The sequence below is a fragment of the Taudactylus pleione genome, unplaced genomic scaffold (genome assembly GCF_031769625.1).
Source record: "Taudactylus pleione unplaced genomic scaffold, aTauple2 ptg000116l, whole genome shotgun sequence".
NCBI lineage: Eukaryota > Metazoa > Chordata > Amphibia > Anura > Myobatrachidae > Taudactylus > Taudactylus pleione.
This window is the reverse complement of record NW_028284518.1, coordinates 10,371,277-10,397,500: the sequence shown is the minus strand read 5'-3', so window position 1 is coordinate 10,397,500 and position 26,224 is coordinate 10,371,277. Positions and strand designations below refer to the sequence as shown.

Genomic DNA, 26,224 nt, shown 5'->3' with positions numbered 1-26,224 from the left:
GCAAAACTGATTTTAAATACGGATGCACATCATGGGATAATAGACCAGTGGTCAGGTAGTCATGCCCCTATAATTTCAGGGATATTGTTTCCTTTGGTGGAATTTTGTGTCAGAAACACTCAAGTGCAACCAACTACTTTTTCTTAACAGCCAGACAGGGTTGCTTTGTAGGGACAGGCACAACACGCAGCCACGGAACTGTCAATATTCAATTTGAGCTGTGATTATTCCAAGAATAGAGACAAAATATGAAACATTCTTTCAAACTGGCTATCAATTAAACATTGTTTTTATATGTACATTACTATTGCTATACTAATATATTACTATTGCTGTGTTGTAGGTCTTCTGATTATTAAACTTCAAAATTAAAATAGTATTTGTTTTATTTATTGTGGTATATTCTCTAGTATATTTATTTATTGTTTATTTTTTATGGCACAATATTAGCAACAATAAAATTCCATTAGATACATCCATAGCGTGGCTTTTCTCTAATTCTTCATTGTTTTTTCTAAAAAAATTCAGCAAATAAGAGGTACAGGGAGTAGATTAGAGTAGCTGGAAAGGTGTCAGATGTTTCTTCCCCTAATGTAAAATACATCTACAGACATTCTAAATGTAATAAGTTGTAATATTCACATTATGTTAAATAGAAGAGTTGCTAAAAAGGCTGCATCTTAAGCCTTATGCCCTGTGAACGTAATCTGTGGCCCGAGTGCCAAGCATCACAGATTAAGTGATGCTTGGCGAGTCATGAAAGGGGGCAATTCAATTGAGTGTGATGTTAAATAGTGCTGGGAACGAGTTTCCGGAGCTATTCAATTGTCCCCACCATGCTCTGCAGGTTACTGTGCCTAAAGCCGGGTGTTTAGTTGTGTTAACCTGCATTCTCCGACTTAAGTGGCAGCCATTATGCTGTTCGTGCACGTGCTAAGCCGGAAACCAGCATCACAGCACTAGTTTAGTCGGATTTCTGCTCACACCTCAGGAGGGTACGAGCAGAAATCTTCTAGTTGGGGTTAACAACGCAGTCAATTGAATAGCTCCAGGAACTAAATCCCGGCGCTATTCAACATCGTACTGAATTGAATTACCCCCAAAGAATTAAGCTGGCCACACATCTAAAGATTATCTGTCCAACCAGCCAACTTGTTGATTGGTTGGAAGGAAAATGTGGTAAGGATGAAAGCAAATGACAATCAGCAATTTGCTCCCAAACGCCAGAAAAAGGACAAAAACTGGTGTTTGAACAAATTGTTTAGATCAAACATTTAACAAACTTGTCTGACGACCATTTTCATCTGTTTTATGGCATTTAGGAGCAAATTGCTGATCAACAGTTACTCCCATCCGTTACCAGATTTTCATTCCAACCAATTAACAAGTTGGCTGGTTGGATGTAAGTTGGTCTAGTGTGTGGCCAGCTTTAGTCTGAATTTGATCTTCTCCCACATCATGTGACGGAAGAACGTGGAGTCTTTATTACACTCTCCCTTCATTGGAGGAGTTGCACGATTTCTGCAGTGATCTCACTGAGGAAAAAATTTGTGGGTCCCAGGGACCCCTCACTTAAAAAAAAAATGGGGTCCTATTCCATTGGTTCTGGGTCCCATCACATATTATCGGGGGGTGAGGCCAGGCAGCAGTTGGGACAGTGCTGGGGGCAGGTAGCAGTTGGAGTAGAGACGGTTAAGGGCAAGCAGCAATTGGTGTAGAGTTGGGGGGAGTAAGGGAAGGCAGTGCTGAGGATAGCAAGGGGGTAATTGCAGACAGCAGTTGCTGGGGGGCAAGCAGTACTGGGTATAGGGAGGTGACAAGGGTAGATAGCTGACAGTACTGAGGGGCAAGGAGGGGGTTAGGGGCTTTCACTGGCATTGCATTGAAGTGTCCCACCACACACTGGCAGTACTGCTCAAACGTGTTCTAGCAAACACTGGCGCTGCACAGTAGGGTCCCATGGGGCAGGGATGACGTTGGCAGTCCTGGCAACAGGGGGGTACAACGGGCACACCTGTTCCAGGCCCCAAGGTTGAGAGGGGCCCCATGGTTCTGAGGGGCATCTAGTGGGGCCGCAGCACCTAAATATGAATGGCACTGGCCATTCAACCTGCACTGTGCAAACAAATGCAGCCGGTCATGGTAACACCCTTCCTCACGCAGTGACCGACCACGGACGATGACTCCCTTCCCCGATGACTCTGTCCTCGGCTACCACCGTCACCTGATGCGCTGTATGTTACACCCCTGCAGGGGCGTCATTACTTGCGACGGTGCGCCGTCTCTTCTGTCTTACTCCCTGCCTCCATGCAGCTGCAGACCCGCGGCCACCTCGGGAGAGACTGCCAGCTTTACCAACTCCTGAGGCAGCTGCATCAGCAACGAGTGTGTGTTACTGTAAGTGTATTGTTGCCTGTTACTCTATTGATTATATATATATATATATATATATATATATATATATATATAGTGTTTTTTTCATTATTACTGCTTTATTTTTTATTATCATCATCTTTTGTTTACACTATGTATGTATGTATGTATATGCTGCTATTAATTTTGCCGATTATGTGCACCCAGGTATTATGTGGTTGCTGATGCCCAGTAGCTATTTTAATGATTGGTAGAGAACAAGGCTGCTCCGATTATGTACATTGTTAGCTGCTATATTATGCGGACCTGTAATTGTATTAAGTCCGGGTTACTATATTATGCGGACATGTAATTGTATTAAGTCCGGGTTACTATATTATGCGGACTTGTCACTGTACTTTGTTTATTTACTATGGTGTCTAGGTTACGAGGAATGCACAGTGCTGGTTTGTTGACTGTGCATTCCTGAATAACGTGTGTGCATGCAATGTCGCTGTGTGTGACGTCATGCCACCCACCGTTCGTTGGTGCTGTACTGTCTGTTCTGGCGGTTTTTCTACACTGGGATAGTATTAAAGGTAGGATTATGCAGGGCCGCAACTAGGGGGGGCTAGAGGTGCACGTGCACTGGGTGCCGGTTTGCAGGGGGTGAAAAACAGCTAACTCGCGGTGGCTTGGGGGCTGCAGATTCAGAAAACGGTCATCCAAAAATGGCCGCCACCAAGGAGGAGACAGATGGTAGAAGTCCTTACTGGACCTCTAGTGTCTGTCTCCTCCTTGGTGACGGCCATTTTTGGATGGCCGTTTTCTGCAGATTCCATGCAGACTAGCCGTCCGCATGGACTCTGCTAAAAACGTCCATCCAAAAATGGCCGCCACCAAGGAGGAGATAGATGCTAGAGGTCCTATTAGACCTCGTGTGTCTGTTTGGCCAGCGCAATGCAAACAGCGTTCCCAGAAATGCCGGGAGAAGATGCTGAAAGCTGCATCTGCTCCCGTGAAACCCCATAGCAACGAGTATGAAACCCCCTGGCAACGAGCATGAATGCCCCTGGCAACGAGCATAAACCCCATGGCAATGAGCATAAACCCCATGGCAACGAGCATGAAACCCCCTAGCAACAAGCATGAAACCCCCTAGCAACAAGCATGAAACCCCCTAGCAACAAGCATGAAACCCCCTAGCAACAAGCATGAAACCCCCTAGCAACAAGCATGAAACCCCCTAGCAACAAGCATGGAACCCCTGGCAATGAGCATAAAACCCCTGACAACGAGCAGGTCATTTTAAAGTAATTAGAAGCCTTACTGTGGGGCATAAAATGGTGTCGGGCAAATATGTAAGTGGCACTTTGGTAATAGGCATTACAATGTGTGACATAATGTGTAATGGGCATTATGGTGTGTGGAATAATGTAAGTCACTATACCAGGGACGTCTGACTAGTGCACTGCCTTATAGAGGAGCAAGGACAAAATCCAGGTACGGGAAGGGAGGGGGCGCAAAATTGCTGCCTTGCAGAGGGCGACAGATATCCTAATTTCGGCCCTGGATTATGTGTGCCTGCCTTAATGAAAGATGAATTAAACATCCGAAATGTTGCATATTCAAAGCACATTTCTATAATTTATTTACCTGTGGAAGTGCTCCCCATATTGCAAATAAAATAAATATATATATATATATATATATATATATATATATATATATATATATATACACACACACACATATACATATATATATATATATATATACACACATTACAATATATATATATATATATATATATATATATAATATATATATATATACATATACATATATACATATACACACATACATATACATACACACACACATATATACATGTCAATTAGAGAGGGCACTCCCCAGTTCTGGTTTTGCAAACCTTTTCTCAAGACAGCCAGCTATTACAAAGTTGTACAGGGTCATCTTGATTTCTGGTACCCTGTACCATAGTGTAATCGCTGGTTGTCGTGACAAAGGTCCTATGGAAATGAAACGTCGACCCTGCATGTGACGTGGAGTTTATTATAAAGAAACTTTGCACATTTTGAACTGGTGAGTGCCCTCTCTATTGACTGTATTTGTTCTGAACCAATGAATTTGGAAATTCTAGTGTGGTGCACCCCCTCAACTGGCTACATTGGATGGGAGTACAGATGACATGGGACTATATACAGTCAGGTGCATAAATATTGGGACATTGATAGAATTTTCATATTTTGGCCTCTGTTCACCACCACAATGGCCTTGAAATGAAACAAACAAGATGTGCTTTAACTGCAGACTTTCAGATTTAATTTGAGGGTAATTACATCCAAATCAGGTGAACGGTGTAGGAATTACAACGGTTTCTATATGTGCCTCCCACTTTTTAAGGGGCCAAAAGTAATGGGACAAACTAAACAATCCTAAATCAAACTTTCACTTTTTAATACTTTGTTGCAAATCCTATGCAGGCAATTACAGCTTGAAGTCTGGAACGCATAGACATCACCAGACGCTGAGTTTCATCCCTGGTGATGCTCTGCCAGGCCTCTACTACAAATGTATTCAGTTCCTGCTTGTTCTTGGGGCATTTTCCCTTCAGTTTTGTCTTCATCAAGTGAAATGCATGCTCAAATCGGATTCAGGTCAGGGGATTGACTTGGTCATCGCATAACATTCCACTTTTTAGCCTTAAAAATCTCTTTGGTTGCTTTTGCAGTATGCTTCGGGTCATTGTCCATCTGCACTGTGAAGCGCCGTACAATGAGCTCTGAAGCATTTGACTGAATATGAGCATATAATATTGCCCGAAACACTTCAGAATTCATTCTGCTGCTTTTGTCAGCAGTCATATCATCAATAAATACAAGGGAACCAGTTCCATTGGCAGCGATACATGCCCACGCCATGACACTACCACCATCATGATTCACTGATGAGGTGGTATGTTTTGGATCATGAGCAGTTCCTTTCCTTCTCCATACTCTTCTCTTCCCATCACTCTGGTACAAGTTGACCTTTGTCTCATCTGTCCATAGGATGTTGTTCCAGAACTGTAACGGCTTTTTTAGATGTTGTTTGGCAAACTCTAATCCGGTCTTCCTGTTTTTGAGGCTCACCAATGGTTTACATCTTGTGGTGAACCATCTATATTCACTCTTGTGAAGTCTTCTTTTGATTGTTGATATGCTACACATATACACCTACCTCCTGGAGAGTGTTCTTGATTTGGCCAACTGTTGTGAAGGGGTTTTTCTTCACCAGGGAAATAATTCTTCTGTCATCCACCACAGTTGTTTTCCGTGGTCTTCCGGGTCTTTTTTTTGTTGCTGAGCTCTCCGGTGCGTTCTTTCTTTTTAAGTATGTTCCAAACAGTTGATTTGACCACACCTAATGTTTTTGCTATCTCTCTGATGGGTTTGTTTTTATTTTTCAGCCTAATGATGGCTTGCTTCATTGATAGTGACAGCTCTTTGGATCTCATATTGTCGACAGCAACTGATTCCAAATGCAAATGTCACACCTAGAATCAACTCCAGACCTTTTACCTGCTTAATTGATAATGAAATAACGAGAGAATAGCCCACACCTGTCCATTAAATAGCTTTTGAGTTGATAGTCCCATTACTTTTGGCCCCTTAAAAAGTGGGAGGCAGATATAGAAACCATTGTAATTTCTACACCGTTCACCTGATTTGGATGTAATTACCCTCAAATTAAATCTGAAAGTCTGCAGTTAAAGCACATCTTGTCTGTTTCATTTCAAAGCCATTGTGGTGGTGAATAGAGGCCAAAATATGAAAATTCTGTCAATGTCCCAATATTTATGCACGTGTGTGTGTGTGTGTGTATATTGTGATAGGATCATTGGTAAAGTGGTCTGTGGAAGGTACATTTGTCCCAGATTCCTGTCTTATGTGTTTTAAACCCCCAGGAGAAAGTCTGCAGTATAGCAGGCTTGAGTTTCGGCTTTTTGAAAAGCCGGTTTGGGACCTGGGGGTTGAGGGTGAGAGGAGAGGGAGGGCTCCACCCACAGCCACTCCAGGTTTTGGTTCTCGCAGCCTGGTAACAGGCTTGTTAGGGTTTCCACCTGAGAGTGGCCAATATAAGCCTAGTTTGGATAAGGCTGAGTGTCTCACCTGGGAGAGCAGGCAGGGAGTTTGCTCAGAGACTCTTGGAAACCTAACTGTGAGTGTTGTGCTGTGCTTTTGTTGCTGGCGAGGGCATTAGGCCCTGCCAGGTTCTGGTAGTGAGGGAACTACCTGTGAAGTTAGTGCCCCGACAGGGCTAGGATTTATATTTATGTTTTCTTTATATTTCTGACATTGTACAATAAAGACTGGAGCCGACCAGCTTGTACTTGCATCCAGACTGGTGTGCTGCTTCCCTGCTGCTGTGTGTGTGTGTAAGGAAGGAGTCCTCTACCCAGGAGAGGGACCCCCTAACTTAACTGTGTCACAATATATATATATACACACACACATACACACACACATACACACCCCAACATCTCTCATGGGTTCAAGTTCAGAACGTGGGGTACACTAAAGGTGGGTACACACTGGACAATGTGTACCGGAACAATATTTCAGCCCGTCGGGCCAACACATCGTACCATGAGTACACATCTAAATGATGTAATGAACAACGGAACAATGACTTGTTCCCTCCTTCATTAACATGAATGGGCTGCATGCAATATCATCAGCTTTTATGTGCTGCACATCAAACCTGACCACATTGCATGCGACCGCAGGAGTGCGCGTATTGTGCATACAGTACACATTGCACAATATGCATTATATGTTGTTACGATTAGGCCAAATCTGTGCCAGAAAGAGCATTGGCGCCCCCTCATTTTTCAAAGGGACATAATGCATCCAAAAAAGGGCCATGGCTTCATGGGGAAGGGCCAGGGAAGAGATAGCAGAGGCCAGGAGATGCTGGGGATGAAATAAGAGGATGCTACAAGCAAGAATGATAATAAACAGAAATTTGACAGGCCCAACAGCGCCCCCTGACCTGTGGTGCCCTGTGCGATGGCCCCGGCCGCACTACCCTAGCTACCTGGCATTACAGTATTACTGTGTCTTATATTTGTTTAATGTATTAACACATGCAGGAGGAGGGGTGTGTGGTTGAGGAGTGTGTCTGTGGGAGTCAAGGGGGGCCCCCAGAGACATCAGTGTACCGGGCCCCAAGATTTCTGTTGGGGGGCACGAGGCAGTGATGTTATTATTGTGGAGGAGCACGGGGCAGCGATGACATTGTGGTGGAGGGAAACGGGGCAGTGATGACATAATGGGCTCTGACAACATGATGGTACAGGGCTGTGACTACGATTACTGAAAAAAAAACAATAAGTGAATGGAAAGGAAAAACACACGACAGCGATTGCTTTACCCAAACAGTACTGCCACAGTTACTCACCATGTCTGTAGGCATACACACCTGACCGTGCAGTCACACAGAAAGAAGGTTGCAGCAAAGATAGTGTGCCCCCTCTGTCACTCACTCAGCTGTCCGTTGGTGCTGGAGATGCTTGTGGTAGGAGCCCCAGCCACTTGTCTCTCTTAGTTGCCCCAGAGCTGGTTTCCAGCAACTGTGTGCACTTTCAGAGAAGTTCAGCAGCGGGATGCAGTGTCACTCCCAGGGCCGAGGGGGTTTCCCCATCTATATCCTCCCCCGGATGGGAACCACCTGGTTCTGTGGTCATCTCGCAGTAGCGGATAGATCATCTCACTGCAGTAGAAAACTCCACCATACCCTCCTCCTGGCATCAGACGCTGGCCCTGAAGGAACTTCATTGCAAAAAAGATACACAACACCCATGCCCACCTCAGCATGTCACTGCATCCTACAGTATTTGGGCCGGCCGCCACGCTGATACATTGGGCTGGTGCCTGGCTGGCTGCAGCAGCTGGTGCTTGGCGCTCGCTGCATCATCCAAAAGACAGCGGGCGGCGTGCTGGGGACGGGCGGGCTTCTAATGGGGACACATCTTGGTTCTCATTGGTCAAGGAGATGCTGCCGCCCACGTTGATTAGAAGGAGAGACGCCGGGTAAGTTACTGGGCTGGCTGCTACGGCGTGCAGACCGCTCATTTTTAAAAAGTGAGTCCCTCCTTTGCTGTAGTGTCTAAATACGCGCTATAGTGCGTGTATTGCGATAACTGTTTCTGCTTCCTTTATTAAATAATTTTAAGTCCTGCACAGGTTTTACGTCACATTGATTTGTCAGATTTGTTTATAGCCTTTAACACAGCTGTTAAGAAGTTATTACATTCAGGGTTCTCTTTCTTTAAATGGATGTAGGGAAATTCAAAGGTTAGAGTATCAGGTTGCAAATTTTTGCTACAGAAACACCCACATTATTCTTTACCTCCATCATGAATTGTCCCTTTAACAGCAACTAGCTCTCTTCTTCTTATGCATGATGCTGGTGTATAGCACACTGAAGATGCCTACACACTATGTGATGTGCTCACGAGGCGATATCGTCATTGGGGGGTCCCCACCTCCTCGGCTTGTGCGATCCCTGGCTTGTGCTGACTAGCTTGGGGTGTTAATGCTTTGGCCTGGGTGACCCGGTGAAAGGGTCCCCTGGCTATTGCATTACACCCCAGCTAGAATTGAGTCCGGTGTTAGTTTTAAAAATAGGGGGAACCCTACGCATTTTTTCTCCCCTATTTTTAAAACCAGATTGGCTTAGGGAGCCCAGTGCTGGTTCATAAAATACGGGGGAATCTCACACATGTTTTCACCCCGTATATTAAGAACCAGGACTGAGTCAGGAGCCCGGGGCTGGTTATGCTTAGAGGGGGAACCTACGTTAAAAAAATTTTTCTAACATTAACCATTTAAATACTTTTAAAAACACATAAGCAGCCTGCACATATATCACTGATCTGTGCGGGCTGCTTGTTCAGGAGAGTTTCAATGTGGTCAGACTCTGGGAACTCGGGTGAGAAAGCTTGATCACATACACCATCGGAAAACACGATCTCAGCTAGTCACCAATCTTGGCAAATTTGAGAGTTTCAGAAGCCTAAAATCACCTGAGTTTCAGCGATGCAAATCTAGTTTATAATCGGCCAATCTTGATCAGACAAGATTCTTAGTAAATTTACTCCTGTCGTGCCACAGGAGCCTCGCTGTAAATATACTGGGCTTACAGTGTGGGATCTCTGTTGTTTACATAATGGCATGATCGCTTCACTGCTGAAAATACAAGTTTCATACATTCGAAAAGCCTCACTGGCACAGGATTTTTATGCCACCTGACACTTGTGCAAAATTAGAGCTCACGAGCCTCACGATTCTACTTTCTCCAACACACCGACTCCTGTCTTGTCCCTCAAGAGGTTTATCATCTTTTTGTGATTAATGCCGGGTACACACTAGACGATATGTCATCCGATCTGGCAGATCAAACGATATATCGTCCACATCGGGCAGTGTGTACCAGCTATGATGCTGACGCTGCACACTCCCTCATGCAGGTCCGACGGGTTATATTGTCAGCGGGGCCATGCTGTCAAATGCAGCATGGCCCCCGCTGTCGCTCTCAGCATAGCCAAGTATGTATGCACTTGCTGGTGCCGGCACCCCACCGGGACCAGTCGTTAACGAGGTTGGTACACACTAGACATCGTTTAGTGTATCCACGGCCTTAAGCGTACACACTTGCCGATGCCGGGAGCGACAGTGGGGGCCATGCTGCAATAGGGAGCGTGCATAGTCAACGACAATGGGTACACACTGGCCGATGTGCCCAACATATAGTCTAGTGTGTACCCGTCTTAAGTAGCGTGCCTGAAATCTGCTCCAGGCAAGTGGTTCCCTCCTGGGAGCAACCAAGCAAGTTAAAATTCTTCTCAGCAAGGCATGGAGAAAGAGAGGCACCTCTCACAATCCCTTGCAATACTAGTGCTCATTGCCTGAGGGCCACGTTGTTTTGTGCCTAAGCACGCACATTGTGATGTCAGAATATGCGCATGAATGAACATGTTGTAGCATATAAGAAAAACAATCACATTGGGCAGTTCTTGGTAGATTTACGTTTAATGTTTTTTAAACTTGACTGCAAGATTTGTCCTGTACATTTTCAGCTGTATCTAGAAGACAAGTCCCAATTACACTTAGCAGTTAAAGTGTTGAAAAATCCCCTATTTGTGGATTTACGTGCATCTCACTAGGGTCTTCGCAAGAGAAGTAAGGATGTCAATTCATCGAAAAAGAGAAAACTTTATATGAAATTTTTTTTTTTATATATTTCATGAGTTTATATGGTGTCTGGCATGAATCACTTTCAGGAAGCAGACAGAGGAGTCCTAGATCATTCTACAGAGAAGTTACATGTATTTGGGGAAGGGGGTGATTATTAATACACTGTGTGTGTTAAGTTAATATACTGTGAAGTGTGTTGGTATTAATATAGCATGGAGCCAGTTGTGTATGATGTTGATATACTATGGGGTTTAGTGTGCCCCCTTGCCTGCTTCCTTTTACCCAATCTTCCACACTCCCTCCTACCGCACTGCCCCCCGCAGCACATTTCTCCTCCATTCCGCAGCAACTTATCTGCCACCAGTCTCCCCTACCAGACTAAGCCACCCACCCACTAGCTGCACTGTGGGTATCAGAAAGGAGAAGACAGAAGAGAGAGAAAAGAAAAGATTATATTCAGTGACTATTAGTGAATAGTGTGTGAGATTTTCTACTCCTTAGAAAATCAAAGCGCATTATGAAAAGGGACTGTATTGGCTACCAAATATTTTGCCCAAAACACCTATGTCATGTGCGCTTTGAAATAATACATGCATAGTTTTCTTAGGGTGAAGACTTACATATAATGCTTTTTCGTATAAAAGTTATTTGTATTTTAGTATTCCTAGAGTTGGAGAAATACTTTTGTCATAGTTACCTTTATACAAAAGCTCCACAGAACACTTGGGCACATGTGCAATTGAGAATAAAGTTAAACCATCATTTTAGATTCATAAAGCGGCATTCATTAGAACACTGATCTCACACTCCGGAGTACAGCACATTGCAGAAGATGAGTTCTGCAGGCCTGGAAAACGGTTCAAAAGAATCTCTACTACAAAGAGTATGAGCATTTTAATAAACCCTTAGTGGAATGAAACACAGACATAGCTGAACACTGGAATATTAGCTCACAACTGCACCTCACACAAGCGGCTCGAAGGACATCTGTTTTGAACATGTGTGTCTGCTTTGCATGACCCGCCTTTCTGAGGTGAAGAATGTTAAAAGCCACATATAGAAAGACATTCTAACAAGATAAAAACAGGATAGTAAATCTGTCAGTAGCACATTAAACATACTTGTCTACTACCATCTAGTGGAGTAACTGGATTGGTGCAGCCTGCTAGCTTTTAATTATATGCTCATTTTATAATGCTGACAAAATACTGTGGAGAATTAGCTCCAGCACAGCAGTAGGCAAAGTGGTTTTATGTAGCTCAGGAGACAGGCACAAATTATGCAGATTACTTTTGTTAAATTAAATAATTTAAAAAAATAATTTATAACGCTTACACTGCAGGACGAATCCCCACACAAGGGCTTGTATGACACCCACAACTAAGAAAGGAGACCCTGGGTTAATATTAAAGGCTAATATTTTTCCAAAAATGACATAGCTTACCTTACTTACTTCAGGGCCCGATTCGGATTTGTACGTAAACCCGATGGCTTACGTACAAATCCAATGACAAAGCCGACGGCGGGGTGTCTGCGTATGTGCAGTGTGTGTCCTGCATGATCACTCATAGTTCCCCGGGTCCGTTCCACAAAACAGAGGCGTCTTGCCCCCATTTTGTGGGAGTGCCAAGTTCAGTGTCTGCGCCTTCAGGCAGACTTCTTGACCCCAGAAGCGTGTAAACATTGGCCATCCAGTGTAACGTGAGGGTTTCTCAGATGGCTGATGTTTACGCAAATGATCCGACGGCTGCATCCTCAGATGCAGCTGTGGATCACTCAAGCATCCAGGAAGCGTTTTTCGAACAACAGACAGCTTCTGCTGTATTTTCATATGTTAGCACCGCAGTAGCAATGCTAAATCCATCCACATCAGCATCAGGCCTTTAGTATGTTTAGCAATCCAAGTAGTATGACCTACCTCCTTTGATGCCCCCTATCAATGTGCTTCTCATTTACCTAAATGGGAAAAATCACATGTAAAGGGCTTGGACAACCTGACCTAAGCAGATGAGAGCATCTCTTGCTCTCAACATTTGAAGCAACAACAAAAATGTTTAGCTTTGAATGGTGCTGCTTATTTAATAGGGTAGAAATATAAAAGATGGGAAGATTAGTATGTTTTCCTCAGCACTTGTGAGAGCCCTAGACACCCTTGAAAGACAAACACAATTGTACATTTTTAGAACCTGTTCTAGCATTGAAAGGCTGCTTGAGACTGACAGTAACTACCGACACACCAAGAGCTTGCTTAGCATAAAGATTTTATACCCAGACAAGGGAGATGTGGAGCCTTCAAAAACATGCAGTAACAGATACACTGCTTATATAATATTTACAGAAAACTTATGAAATAAACATTCTAGTGATACTTTAATATTTATTAGTTGAAATGAAGCACTGTGATTTCATAATGAATAGTGAAATTAGAAGCCCACCACTGTAAATAGTAGGGTTGATGCAGAATTGAACGCAAGTTTCCTGTAATTGCTCTTGCATTGCATGCACAACATAAAATCTGTATAGTCGCTCATATAGTGTTCCCACTATACCGCAGATCGATGGTGCAGGAAAGGAAGTCTGTGCGTGCGCCAAAGGGGGGCTTGGGAAATTGGGGGTGGGTAACTGTCACACTCACCAATTCGTCACACTTGGGCCTTGCCCAGCACTTACGGCCATTCCCCCCAAGCTCTCTCCTCAGCCAGCGCAGATAGTCACTGCAACTTTTCCCACCCACAGTACACTGCAGCTCACGGTTGGGAAAGGCACAGGGCAGGCTGTTTTAGCAAGGTCCGTTAAAAGTGCAGGGGCCCATTTTGCCCCTTTAAAAATCGGACAGGGTGTGGCGCCCCAGTAAAACAGGCTAGTGGAAATACTACTCATATGCAGTGCTCTACACATTTCTGCTTACTTTAACTTTACAGATGTGTCCTTAGTGTTCACTATAGGTCCAGCGCCGGACCTAGACAAAATAACACATCTGCGCACGCTGAAGGTTAACGTGCGTCCGAAAAGGGGGTGTGACCAATTAAAAGGGGCGTGTCTTTAAGATGCGCCCCCTTTTCGCCACTCTTATGGGTGTACCCGGCATTTACCGTCATGCCGGGCTGCCCCCAAGAGTTTTCGTCAGAGTGAATGGATGCTGGGCCCATGCTACACCAGTTTTCCCCACCCGCAGGACACTGCGACCGATGGGTGGGGATGGCACCCGCAGGCTGTTTCAGCAGGGCGTCATGCCAGAGGACAGCGTGCTTTTTCCCCTTAAGAAATAAGGCAAGGCGCGACACTCCACTAATACAGCCTAGGGGGAACGCTATGTCCTTATACATCTAGCTTTAATATGCCAAGCAGCGCTACTTGCCTGGAGTGAGTGAGCCTCCAGGTCCTGAGCTACTTTGATAGCGTCGGGCATTTTTTTTTTTTTTGCTGAAAATGCATCTAAGTTGCAATGTGATGCAACTAGGACGCAAAAGCAGACGTTGCAGATTCATTTGATATGTGACACCTGTATATCTGTGTGCTCCTGAGTCTGTATATAAAGCAAAACGGAACTTGTAATGAAAAAAAGCTGCGGCCACTACATTGTAGCACTTCATATACAGATTCGGAGACTGTCACATGTGACACGCAAAAGAGCCGCGTTAAGTTGTCCATGAGAAAAACACACAGTCCCCACCTAGGTCAACTCCAGCAGTGTTAAGTGTCTGTCCCTGTGCTTTATTTATTGTCATGACAAAACAGACTCGTACCGAGAATTGGACTAGTTTGAAATTAAAGAGTCGTTTTTCAAATAAATGAAATAGGAACGGTAAGAAAAGGGAAAAACTTAAATTTGGTATCAGTAAACAGGGCTTACATCAAGTTTTCCGGAGAAACCAGATAATTAGTATCTCTACAGGGTATAAAATAAAATCCATCGTTGTGACATATCTTTAACAGTTTAGGCAGCGTAAGCCAAGAAAGAGCTCAGATGTGTTTTTTTATTGACTTGCTTTACTAAAATTGTCACTGCTTGGCTCCCTTAAGGCTTCATACACCCCAACCTTCCTCGACAAATGCTCTATAGATTAGTGATAACTGCATCAAAATCCATCTAGTGGTTTTCGAGATTAACCCGAACAAACAGACAGACGCCTTCCAGGGACTTTATTTTATAACAGAATATATAAAACAACTTTATTTTGTAGAGCGCCTATATGAATGTTCCTCTTTTCAGATGTTTCCTGGCTAAATATAATTTTCCTTCAGTCCAGCAGCCTTTGTTCTGGATGTCTTAATCAGTGGTGTCATGAGGGGGGTGCGGGCCGCATCAGGGTGTCACCCTCGAAGGGGATGACACCAAAATGCCGGCTGCTCCTCAGTGAAAGGAGCCGGGTGCTGCAGCGTCACATTTTCCTGCAGCACTCGGCTCATGTCACAGAGGAGGAGCCGACAGTGAAGGCACATGTCTCCGAGGGCAGCCTAGCATCTCCTGGGATGCTGGGCACAGCCCCGGAATGACGCAATTGGAATGTCCTGATAGGCCATTGCCCCCTTTTCGGGCGCACACGGCTATAGAGCGCACACCTGGTGACGCCTCTGGCCTTAATTAACTGAAATTGAAGAAACACACTGCACAGAACGGTCTATATTATCCTTTTGCATAATGCTGAATAATATTCATGAGCTACCCTATGTAACTGTATACAGTCAACACACAACCTCCATTGTTTTCTCATTCTTCACTTTCACATGGCCCTTAGCCAACATTAGTATGTGACTATATCATACAGCCCATTAAGAACCTTTGCAATCTAGCTGTACCATTATGCAATAGGTAGCACATATCCTTGTGTATTAATGCCTATTTGCCTATGGATTGTAAGTTTGCAAGCAGGACCCTCTTACCTCTATGTCTGTGTGTTATTACACAGTTCTGTACTATTACTATTGTTTCCAATTGTAAAACACCACAGAATATGCTGTGCTATGTAAGTAACTTAATAAATAATTACACAGCACTTTACAATGTTTTAATCATTCTCATCAGTCTCTGCACCAATTGAGCTTACAGTCTATATTCTCTACCATACAAACAAGGGTTTATTAGGTCCATGGTTAGTGAGATTGTGCTCTATGGTAGGAAACTAGAACACAAGAGAACACCCATACAAACACTGGGTAATGTACAAACTAAACAAGGACAGTGCCCTGGTTGGTATGGAACCTATGGCCTCAATGCTCAGGCAGTAATGCTAACACACTGGGCAACCATGCTGCAAATAGTTTCTGTTGGACAGGAGGGAGAAAGAGGGGAAAAATAAAGGCGGGTATCCACTTATAGATATACAAACGAGAGCACGATTGCGACGTTGCAGTCGTGCTCTCGTTTGTATATCTAGTGATGTGCCTAGACTGAACGTTCACTCGTTCAGTCCAGGCACATCCCTCATCCCCGCACATGCTGAACCTGACGAGATCGTAAGGTTGTCCAACATGTACGGGCGATGTCGGAAGCGACCAGCGGGCACGCACATCGCTGGTCGCTTCCGACCAAAACATGCACGATGCATGCGCGATTTGCAAGCGATTGCACGATAGCGACGTCATTATCGTGCAATTGCTTGGTTAAATCGCTAAGTGGATACCCCCCTTAAGAAAGCAAAAGAGAGAAGAAAAGATAAAATCAAAAGAACTAGGGCGAAAAAAAAAAGAGTAACCAAAATAAAAATGGGTGAAAATTACATTAGCTACTCGAGAATACATGGCAGTAAAATTATGCATTACCTTATTAAAATACACTACAGTAACAAAAAAGAAAGGTTACTTGTTGGCAGAAGTGGTCACTACATTTTTAGGTGGAATTAAATTATTCCTCTTTCAACATTAAAGAACTATTTCTGTGAAAAGAAAAGTATGGCAAAAATATGAGATATGGTAAGAACTTACCCTTGTTATCTCTATTTCTACGAAGTCCATAGGGTTCCACAGGATACCTTGGGGGTATAGGCGATGGCGGCAGACATCCAGGCACCACAGAGTTAAATTTTCAGCCTCCCAGGATGCACTGGGGTCCCTCTCCTATACCCCGCCCCCGAGCCTCAGGCCACTCAGTTTCGTAACAAGCCATAGGCCGGAGCAGGAGCAAAAAAGAGAGAGAAGACAGTCTGGAACACACAAGAATCACATTCTCACCAGAAGGAGACGGAGAAACCGGTGACCAGATCAAAGCCCATCTGCAGTACAGGTGCGACAGGGCGGGAGTCCTGTGGAACCCTATGGACTTCGTAGAAATAGAGATAACAAGGGTAAGTTCTTACCATATCTCATATTTTCTACTTCAGGGTCCATAGGGTATCCACAGGATACCTTGGGGATGTCCCAAAGCAGTATCCTTTAAGGGTGGGGACGCTCCTGTGCTGTAAGGAGAATCCGCCGCCGAAAGGAAGCATCCTGAGAGGCGAAGGTATCAAAAGCATAATACCTTACCAAAAATATGGACAGATGACCATGTGGCTGCCAATCACCGCTGAAGCGCCACGTCGAGCTGTCCACGAAGGACCCACAGACCTAGTGGAAGAGCTTTAATAGAGGATGGAACAGGAAGACCTGTGAATACATCCTGCCAAAGTTAGCATAGTGGCAGGCCAACCCTTTTTATGGAAACCAGAAAGGACAAAACCGAGAGTCTGATTTCCTAAATGGACTGGTACGGTCAATTTAAATTCTTAGCGCCCGTACCACAGCCAAATAGGCCTCACCAGCAGACAGGACTGGGAAAGTAAAGGCAAGCACTGCCCTGTTCCTAGGAAAGATGAGAAAAAGGGGAGGTCTACATGACAGAGCCTCCCATTCTGAGATCCTACTGGCCAAATTAAGAGCCAGAAGGAATACAGTCCTAGCCGTAAGCCATTTGAAATCCACTGAGCCCAGTGAATCAAATGGCGGTCCTCAGAGAGCCCTAAGGACCACAGCCAAATCCCAAGGAGCCACAGGTGGAACAAAGGGATGCTGAATATAACGTACACCCTGCACAAAGGTGCGGACATCAGGAAGAGTAGCAATCCTACACTGAAACCATACTAACAGGGCAGAAACCTGCACCTTGAGGTAAGCAAGGTGAAGACCGTTATCTAAGCCCACCTGTAGGAAAGCCAACCTCTGGATATCCGGAATACCCGAGGAGCCTAGCCTCTAGGGCGACACCTGAAAGAAAGTATACCATACCTAATGGTAAATTCTTGCAGATAAAAACTTCCGAGCTCTTAGCATGGACAGAGCCCCTGTTAACTATAGAGTTGGAAAAACTCCTATACCTTAAGAGGGCAGTCTCCACCACAGACAACCCAGGTCTGGGGATCAGCCAGGATCCTGAGACAACAGCTTCGGAGTGTTAACTGAGAGGCTCCGAAGATCTGAGTAATAGTGCCATCTGGCCTACGCTGGAGCTATCAGCAGGAGCGTGCCTCCTTCTTGCTATTACTGGAGGAAGAAGGGATAACGGAGGGACGAGGTACACAACTTGGAAGGTCCACTGGACCTGCCTACGTCTATCAGAAGAGTCTCATCTCTGAAAGGCTCCACTTGTTCACCAGAAGATTGAACACCTCCTGATAAAGAGGACATTTCCCTGAATGCACGTCTTGACGGCTGAGAAAGCCTGCTTTCCATCTGAGGATTCCTGAATGAACACTGCCGATGACGGCAGGGATATAGCCTTCCACCCTAGCCAGAATTCGGGACACCACTGTTAGTGTCGCCTGACTTCGGGAACCTCCTAGGTGGTTTACCTAAGCCATCATGATGGCGTTGTCAGACTGTACCTGCACGGTATTTCCGTGGAGGACCTGTCCTGCATGCTGGAGAACCCTGAATACTGCTCAGAGTTCTCAGATGTTTATGGGAAGCGCAAAAACTACTGGTGTCCACCTGCCCTGGAACAAGTGTGGATCCATCATGCTTCCCAGCCACGGATACTGGCGTCCGTCGTCAGAAGGACCCTGTCCGCAATCCCAAAGGGGGTGCCCCTTGTTTAGGTGAGCTTTCTGCAGCCACCAGGCCAGAGAGAGACAAACCTCCGGGGAAAGCCTACTGACTTTATCCTATGGGGCAACCCATCCCATCCGGAGAGGATCAAGTTCTTTAGAGTGAAGCTGGGTACTCTCCACCATGTCGAACAGCGACATCCTGGAACCCAGGAACCACATTGCCAAGTGAATAGACACTCGGCGACTCTGCAGGCAACATGCGTACCTTTGCCTGTAATGCAGAGATCTTTTCCTCAATCACAAAGATCCTCAGATGTTGGGATATGGAGCATCCTCTGTGAAGAATCAGAGAGGACCATTTCCAGTTTATCAGTCAGCCCTAACGTATCAACACAGATATTGTCCGTTGCATATGGCACTGAAGTATCTCTGGAGACCGTGTAACAACAGGAGGTCACTCGGATAGGGTAACAAGCGGACCCCCTGCCTCCGCAGGTGGGCTGCCATAACTACCATGACCCTGGTAAACCGTGAAGCGCGGAGGCCAGACCAAGGGGCAATGCCAGAAACTGGAAATGCTTATCGACCACTGCAAACCTGAGGAAAGCACTGGTGTGCTAAGAAAAGAGGGATATTCAGGTAGTCACCCTGAATATATCCAACGACACCACAAAATTCCCAGGCTCCATTGACTGATGGAATGCAGGGTCCCCCTCCCGAACCGAGGAACCCTTAAGAATTAGTTGAAGGATTCGAGGTTGAGAATGTCCTGGTAAGACCCATTGGGTGTCTGTACCAGAAAGAGGATGGAGTAATACCTCGTTCCCCTTTGGGGCAACGGAATAGGTACTATAACTCCTGCCTGGAGCATAGAGTAACACCCTCAAAAATTACAGGGCCTAGTCCTGAACTTGACAGAAGACCTGTAACGAAAAACCTTCTGGGAAGCTTTAACCGGGAGGAAAAGACATACCTTCAAGAAAATACTTCTCTTACCCCAGTGTCCGTGGTGGTCAGACACCAGCACTGGGCGAACTGGAGAAGCCGGCCTCCAACTCTGGGGGCTCCCGAGAGGAGGCCCGTCCCGTGAGGCTGAAGGCTTATAGTCCAACTTGGGAGTAGGACGTCTTGTACTCCAAGCCGTTCTTATGGCTGAGCAGATTTCCTGGCTACTGACTGTCTTGGAAAGCTGTATTTTAGACTTACCCTGGCCTCAAAGGGCCGAAAAAACAAAGTCCCAGACCCTGATGGGACTGCAGCCGATGGCAGACACGCAGACGTAGCTGCTGCCTGCAGGGCCACAATTGCGTCCAGACGAGGGCCAAACAGGACTTGTCCCGTAAAAGGCAAAGCATTCCAAATGGAATCTGCGTCCGCTTTCCAAGAGCGCAACCACAGGGAGCGACAAGCTGCTACTGCTGCCGAGGAGATTCTGGAAAGTAGGCTATATGTAAGACCGTCGCATTATGAACGTGGCAAAGTCTCTGAGAATTTGCCACTATCCACCTGCTCTGCTGGAGAGTCAGTGTGCAGAGATCCAGTTACCTACTCAGTGTTCCATGGCTCTGGCCCCCCAGCACACGGCCATAGCCGGCCTGGAAGCCCTTCCAGCAAGGGAATATTGGATTTTAGATATATTTTCACCTTGCAATCTGGAACCTCCTTCAAAGAGGACCTGGAGGGCATGGGCAACGTAGCACTCCTCACTAGGCGTGGAACATGAGAATCTACCCGTAAAGGTAACTCCCATTCGGAAATGTAATTATCGCAAAAGGGGTATGCAAAAGGTCAACCGTTTTTGAGGCTGGAACCGCTTACCCGGATTTTCCACGCCTCCTCTAAAATGATCCACCTGACCAGATAGAGGAATTACAGTGGCAACCCCCTTATCCTTAAAGAAGGCATATTTGGATTTAGCCACAGGGGATATGTAATAACCAAAGCCGCACGGACTGCCCGTAGAAGGCCAGGTATATAGATTTTAGACCCAGACTACGCCTCCTTTGCACTAAGGGGCTCGTGTCTGAAAAAGTCAATACTGTCACCGTCATCAGACGTCATGTCTATACCCGTCTGAGACCCGAAAGGCCGTTTAGAAGGCCGAAAATGGTGACTCCCCCTGTAAAACGTCCATCAGGTGCTATACCATTTGGACAATAAATTCACCCACACAGGCTCCTGCGAGACCTGGGGGGGGGGGGGGGGGGGCGAAAAACAGGATACACTGGGGCACCATCAACTGTCCAGGGACCCCTGCATGTGATGAGACCACCACAGGCTGCGATAACCCCTTGGGGAAATGCAGGGGGCATTGCCCACAAAGGCTGTAAGCATCTTAGCCAGCAGGCACAGTGACAGAAATGGGGCGTGATATATAATACAACATGCCCTCCATAAACCCTCAGCGTCTAAATATCCCTCCGCTAACTGCACATGATATCAGTACATTATAGCTGGAAGAGGATATCCTCGTTCACTTTCCGACATGAGGAGTGTGAACGGAGCGTATGTGACCTCCCACACAGAAAAACCACGTTTACTGTGAGGTAATAAACACCCTGCGACACCGCACTGCAAGGGCTGTAGCAGAAGAACAGGGATAGGAAAAGGCTGACAGTCAGAAATGAAAGTACAGGCAAACAGCGCTAGCATTTAAGTCACATACAATGCACAGATAACATCCTGCATTACAAGCACTGCAATCAACTACACAGACCAGAGCCTGGTAGGAAACAGTGCTGCATACACTGACCTTAATTGAAGGAGAGGTATGCGGGGGACCCGGACCGCAATGGCATCTGTATCAGCTTCCAGCAGCGTTTGCCATCCCCAGCACATGTAGTGAGAAAATGGCCACCGAGGAGCAGAGAGAAGGCAGGGCCCGGGGGAGGAGCGCTGACACAGCCCGCTCAGACCGCTGTGGAATGGCACTGTGCCGTGGGGGAGACGCCGGCTGTGAGACAGGGAAGGCGTTCTTCCCTGGCGTGCTATCAACCCCTGGGACGCCGCGCTGTACCGCACATGCTACGGCCTGCTGTCCCTGGTGGTCTAGTGGAAGGCGCAGGATCAGTACCTGGCCCCACGCGCAGCCGGTCCCCAGGGAGCCCCCTGCCTGGGGACCAAACAGGACTGTGTTACCGGCGGGTGCCCACCGCGGGACCCCGCCGCTTACCTTGTTCCCCGTGCATCCGGCCACAGTCCAGGTAGCCGGGGATCACCGCTAGCTGTGACCCCAGCTACCTACCAGCATCCCCGGATCGGTACCGGCGTTCTGGTACCGGCGGGGTGTAAAAGTGACAGCATGGACGTCAATACTGACTGTCCTATGCTGGAGCACTCTAGTTGTGCAGCCACAGCTGCGAAGAAATATTCAGGGGCCTTAAAAAGACCCCCCTCTGTACGGTGCGACTGGTCCGGCCAGGCACCTACGAAAACTGGGTGGCCTGAGGCTCGGGGGCGGGGTATAGGAGAGGGACCCCAGTGCATCCTGGGAGGCTGAAAATTTAACTCTGTGGTGCCTGGATGTCTGCCGCCATCGCCTATACCCCCAAGGTATCCTGTGGAACCCTATGGACCCTGAAGTAGAAATAATATATTATGCCATTATAATTACCCTATGCTGCAGCAGTCACCTAGGACTAGAGAATGCAATAATTACCCCATGCTGTCATCACCCAATACACTAATTGCCAGTTACCACATGCAGCCGTCACACATTACACTGCAATATAATTATGCCATCATAGTAGAAGAATACATGTAAACTAACTACTTTTATGACATCATATATTGCACCGATTTAAAGATCATAAGGTTCAAACTGTAGTAGAGTTGAGGACTTTGCTGACTCCGCAGCCAACAAATCATTCTTTACACAAAAGCATTCATTTTTGAAATATGAAATTAGCAATCCATATTAAAAAAAAAATATATATATATTTGGTTCTTACCTTTTAAATCCATCTGGGGGTCACTTCTTTACACATGGCGATCGGTGAGGCATTGAGGCGTCAGCACTTAATGAGCTAATTATTATCGCTATAAAAGCTTCTCCCCTCCAAACCCTCCTCAGTTTTAACTTTAAAAAGTCTGAAGAATAGGTTGAAGCACAACTATATACTTACTTATAATTTCACCAAATGAGGGAGGGATCGAAGTGTCCTCCAGATAGAATCAGAGAGAGCTTTAACAGGTAAGAACCAAAAATCTTGTTTTCTCTTCCTACATATGGGGTACATTTCCTTACACATGGAGATGTACCAACGCGTGCTCCTAGGGGAGGGATTGTCCAGATTTCTCTAAACGTAATACCCTGCGACCAAAGTCAGAGTAGCTAGACACAAAGTCCTGAAAACTGTAAAATTTGGTGAATGTATGTACTGATGACCACATGGCTGCTTTACATAATTGTTCTATAGAAGCCCCGTTCCTTACTGCCCATGAGTTACCTACATAACAAGTGTAATGAGCTCAGATAGTAGCTGGAACAGGCCTATCCACCCCAGTATATGCCTGCTTAATTGTGGCCTTGATCCATCTAGCGATTACTTAGATGCTGTACTACCTCTTTTCTCAGCGTCATAAAGAATGAACAGAGTGTTTTCCTAACACTTGTGGTCCTGTCCAAATAAACTTTTAAACACTTTTACCACATCTAACAAAGACAATGACTTGTCTGTTTTAGTAAATGAGGGAATCACAATTTCCTTGTTTAAATTAAAATCTGTTACCACCTAAGGCTGAAATGTAGGACATGTACAAAACACTGCCCAACCTTTGTGGTTAATTAAATAAGGATATTTACAAGATAAGGCTCCTAATTCTGATATGGTGGGTACACACTACACGATATGCTCCCTGAGCGATTTCGTTTAGTGTTGTCCCCGGCAGGCTGTGCTCAATGTCGTTCATGACATTGAGCACAGCCGCTGAACGATATCATTAACGATATCGTTCAGCGCTGGGCTCTCTCCCCCATTCCCTGACATGCAGCAACCTGACAAGATCGTCAGGTTGGCCTGCATGTCAGCCCGATGAACGATGATGACGAACGACCCGCGGGAACGCGCGTCGTCGTCATCGTTCATCTTTTTGGTGTTAAAAATGGACGATAACGTGGTCGACTGAACGATAACGATATCGTTATCGTTCAGTCGTCCACTTTATCGCCCAGTGTGTACGCACCAATACCCTGCTAGCTTAAGTGTTTACCAGAAGAAAAAAATATTTCCTAGTAATCCATTTTAAATCTACTTCTTCCATCGGTTCAAGTGGAGGAGCCCGGATTCTTACAAAACCAGATTAAATCCCAAGGCTCCATAGAATGCCTATATGGTAGTTGAATGTGTAAATACGCATGCAGAGTCTTAACTTCTTGAATAAGCAACACTCTCTTTTGAAAGTGAATAGACAGTGTTGACACAGTATCTGTACTTTCAAAGAACCTAATCTGAAGGCTGCTACACACTAGACTATTAGGGGTATTCAATATGAAAGGTTAACTTCCCTGGCGAAGTTAACGTTTCATATCGGAGTTTTTTTCTGCGTAAAAGGTATGGTGCGCGCTCCCGCTTATCCCCGTATTCAATATCAAATTAATGAAAACGGGAAACTCCGAAGTTGGATTTGCGTAAAGTTACGAATTTTTCCTTAAAATAATTGTAAGACCCCCCTAAAGTTGTAAAAACATGGGGGAACACTATGGGTACCCCCGTTTTAGCCTTTAATTGAAAGTCGGGGCTTTAAATAGCCGCAGCAGGTGTTTTTTTCCCGACATTGAAGAAGTGATGCAGAAGAGCACTTAGGTTAATTTTTTCGTTTTTTTAAGTGGTCCCATCAAATTTGGGGTACATGAAAATGGGTACTAGCATATTTTGATGTCCCTAAAGTAAGTTTTAAAAAATTCTGCATTTGTGCACCTGCCGCTATAATTCTATTCTAAAAAACACCTGCCGCGTACATGCAGAATAGCCCTGAACCTATTTGCCTATTGTTTAACGATTTTTTCCCAATTTTTTTTTGCACCCCAATTTTTAAATAATGTTTTTGGGGTGTCCCTATTTTTTTTTAAAACTTTTTTTGACACAGTTCTTTTTTAAATGTCAATCTCAGGCACAGCCTATTCAATGGTGAAAAGTTATCACCGTTTTTTATCAAAGACTTTTCAAAACTGCGATAAGTCTTTGAAATTGAATACGGTGTAAAACTAAAACCAGTGATATTAACGCAAAAAACGATGTTATCGCACCCATATTGAATACCCCTATATGTCTAGTGTGTACCGACCTAGTTAGCGACGGGACCTGGTGGGGTGCCGGCATTGGCAAGGGCGTATACAACTGCCGATGCCGGGAGTGACAGCGGGTGCCATGCTGCATTCTGCAACATGGCCCCCGCTGACAATATCGCCCGTCGGACCTGCATGTGGACAATATGTCATCCGATACGCCGGATCGGACAACTTATTGTCTAGTGTGTACCCGACTTGAGAACCAAAGAGAAATTCTCCTGTAAGATGGAAAAAATTCTAGGTGAATAAAAAGCAGGCTGAGGTTTTCACTTTTTGGCACCAACTGATATAACTTTTCCAAACTCTATGATAATTCCTGGCATTCAGCGTGGTCTGTATAACTTTATCTGAAAACCTTTTATTTTTTTAGAATCATGGTTGCCAGAGCCATGCAATCAAATGTAATTTCCGAATTGACTGGCATAACAATGGTCCGTGACAACAGATCCCAATGTAGAGGGAGTCTAAATCCTGGACCCACTGCCATCTTTGCCTGGTCTGTAAACCAGACTCTTTTTGGCCAGTTTGGTGCTACCAAAATTACTGGAATGCCTTCCTTACTTATCTTTCTTAGAACGGAATTGGTAGGAATATGTCTGCCAGAAGGAACCTCCATAGTATCACCATGGCATCTATCCGATATGGGTCATTCCATGTCAGTTCACCCTGGCCATGACACCCACGGACTCAGATTTTCATGAAACTTTGTACACTTGATACTACCACATAGCTACAACCCCATGTAAAATTTTTCTTCTCTAGCCCTCATAGTTTTTGAGATATAGGGGGTCAAATTTAAAAAAAATTATATGTGGAAAAACAGTCCTATCTCAGTACCTAATCCACATATCACTTTGAAATTTTGGCCCTTTGTCAATCAGAATATGGTGATTCCAGAAAAAAATATATGTTTTATCAACCTTGCCTGACTCAGAGTCACTATACATTCCTTTTCTTCATACTTAATTATTTTTTTGGTGCAAAAAAAAAAAAAGGTGGGTTCAATACTCATTATCAGGCAGATGAGTTATAATGTCCCTTTATTTTTTTTTTTTTTAAATTGAACCGTAAAATATACTTTAAAAGCCTATGTAAGAAAAATAATGGGATTTTGATTGCTGTATGAGTATTTTAATGTTTAATAAAAAATCTCTTTGAAAATGAAAATTACCATTAGGTATAATTTTTCCCGCCAGTGGAGTATTTTCATTTGTATATTTCTATATATGTGTGCAGATTTCTTATTACACATAGGGGGGTATTCAAATAGCCCGCGATTACACGTTTTCGTGCGAAAAACTGCTATTTCACAGTGAAAAATCCCTATTCAATTAGCTGCAATAATTTATCGGCGG

General features: G+C 45.0%; 1 protein-coding gene across 1 annotated transcript in view; it reads right to left on the bottom strand.

Moving 5' to 3' along the window:
• The window catches only part of BLOC1S5 (biogenesis of lysosomal organelles complex 1 subunit 5), a 105,039-nt gene that overhangs the window by 54,847 nt on the left and 23,968 nt on the right, over positions 1-26,224 (bottom strand). The window lies entirely within an intron of this gene.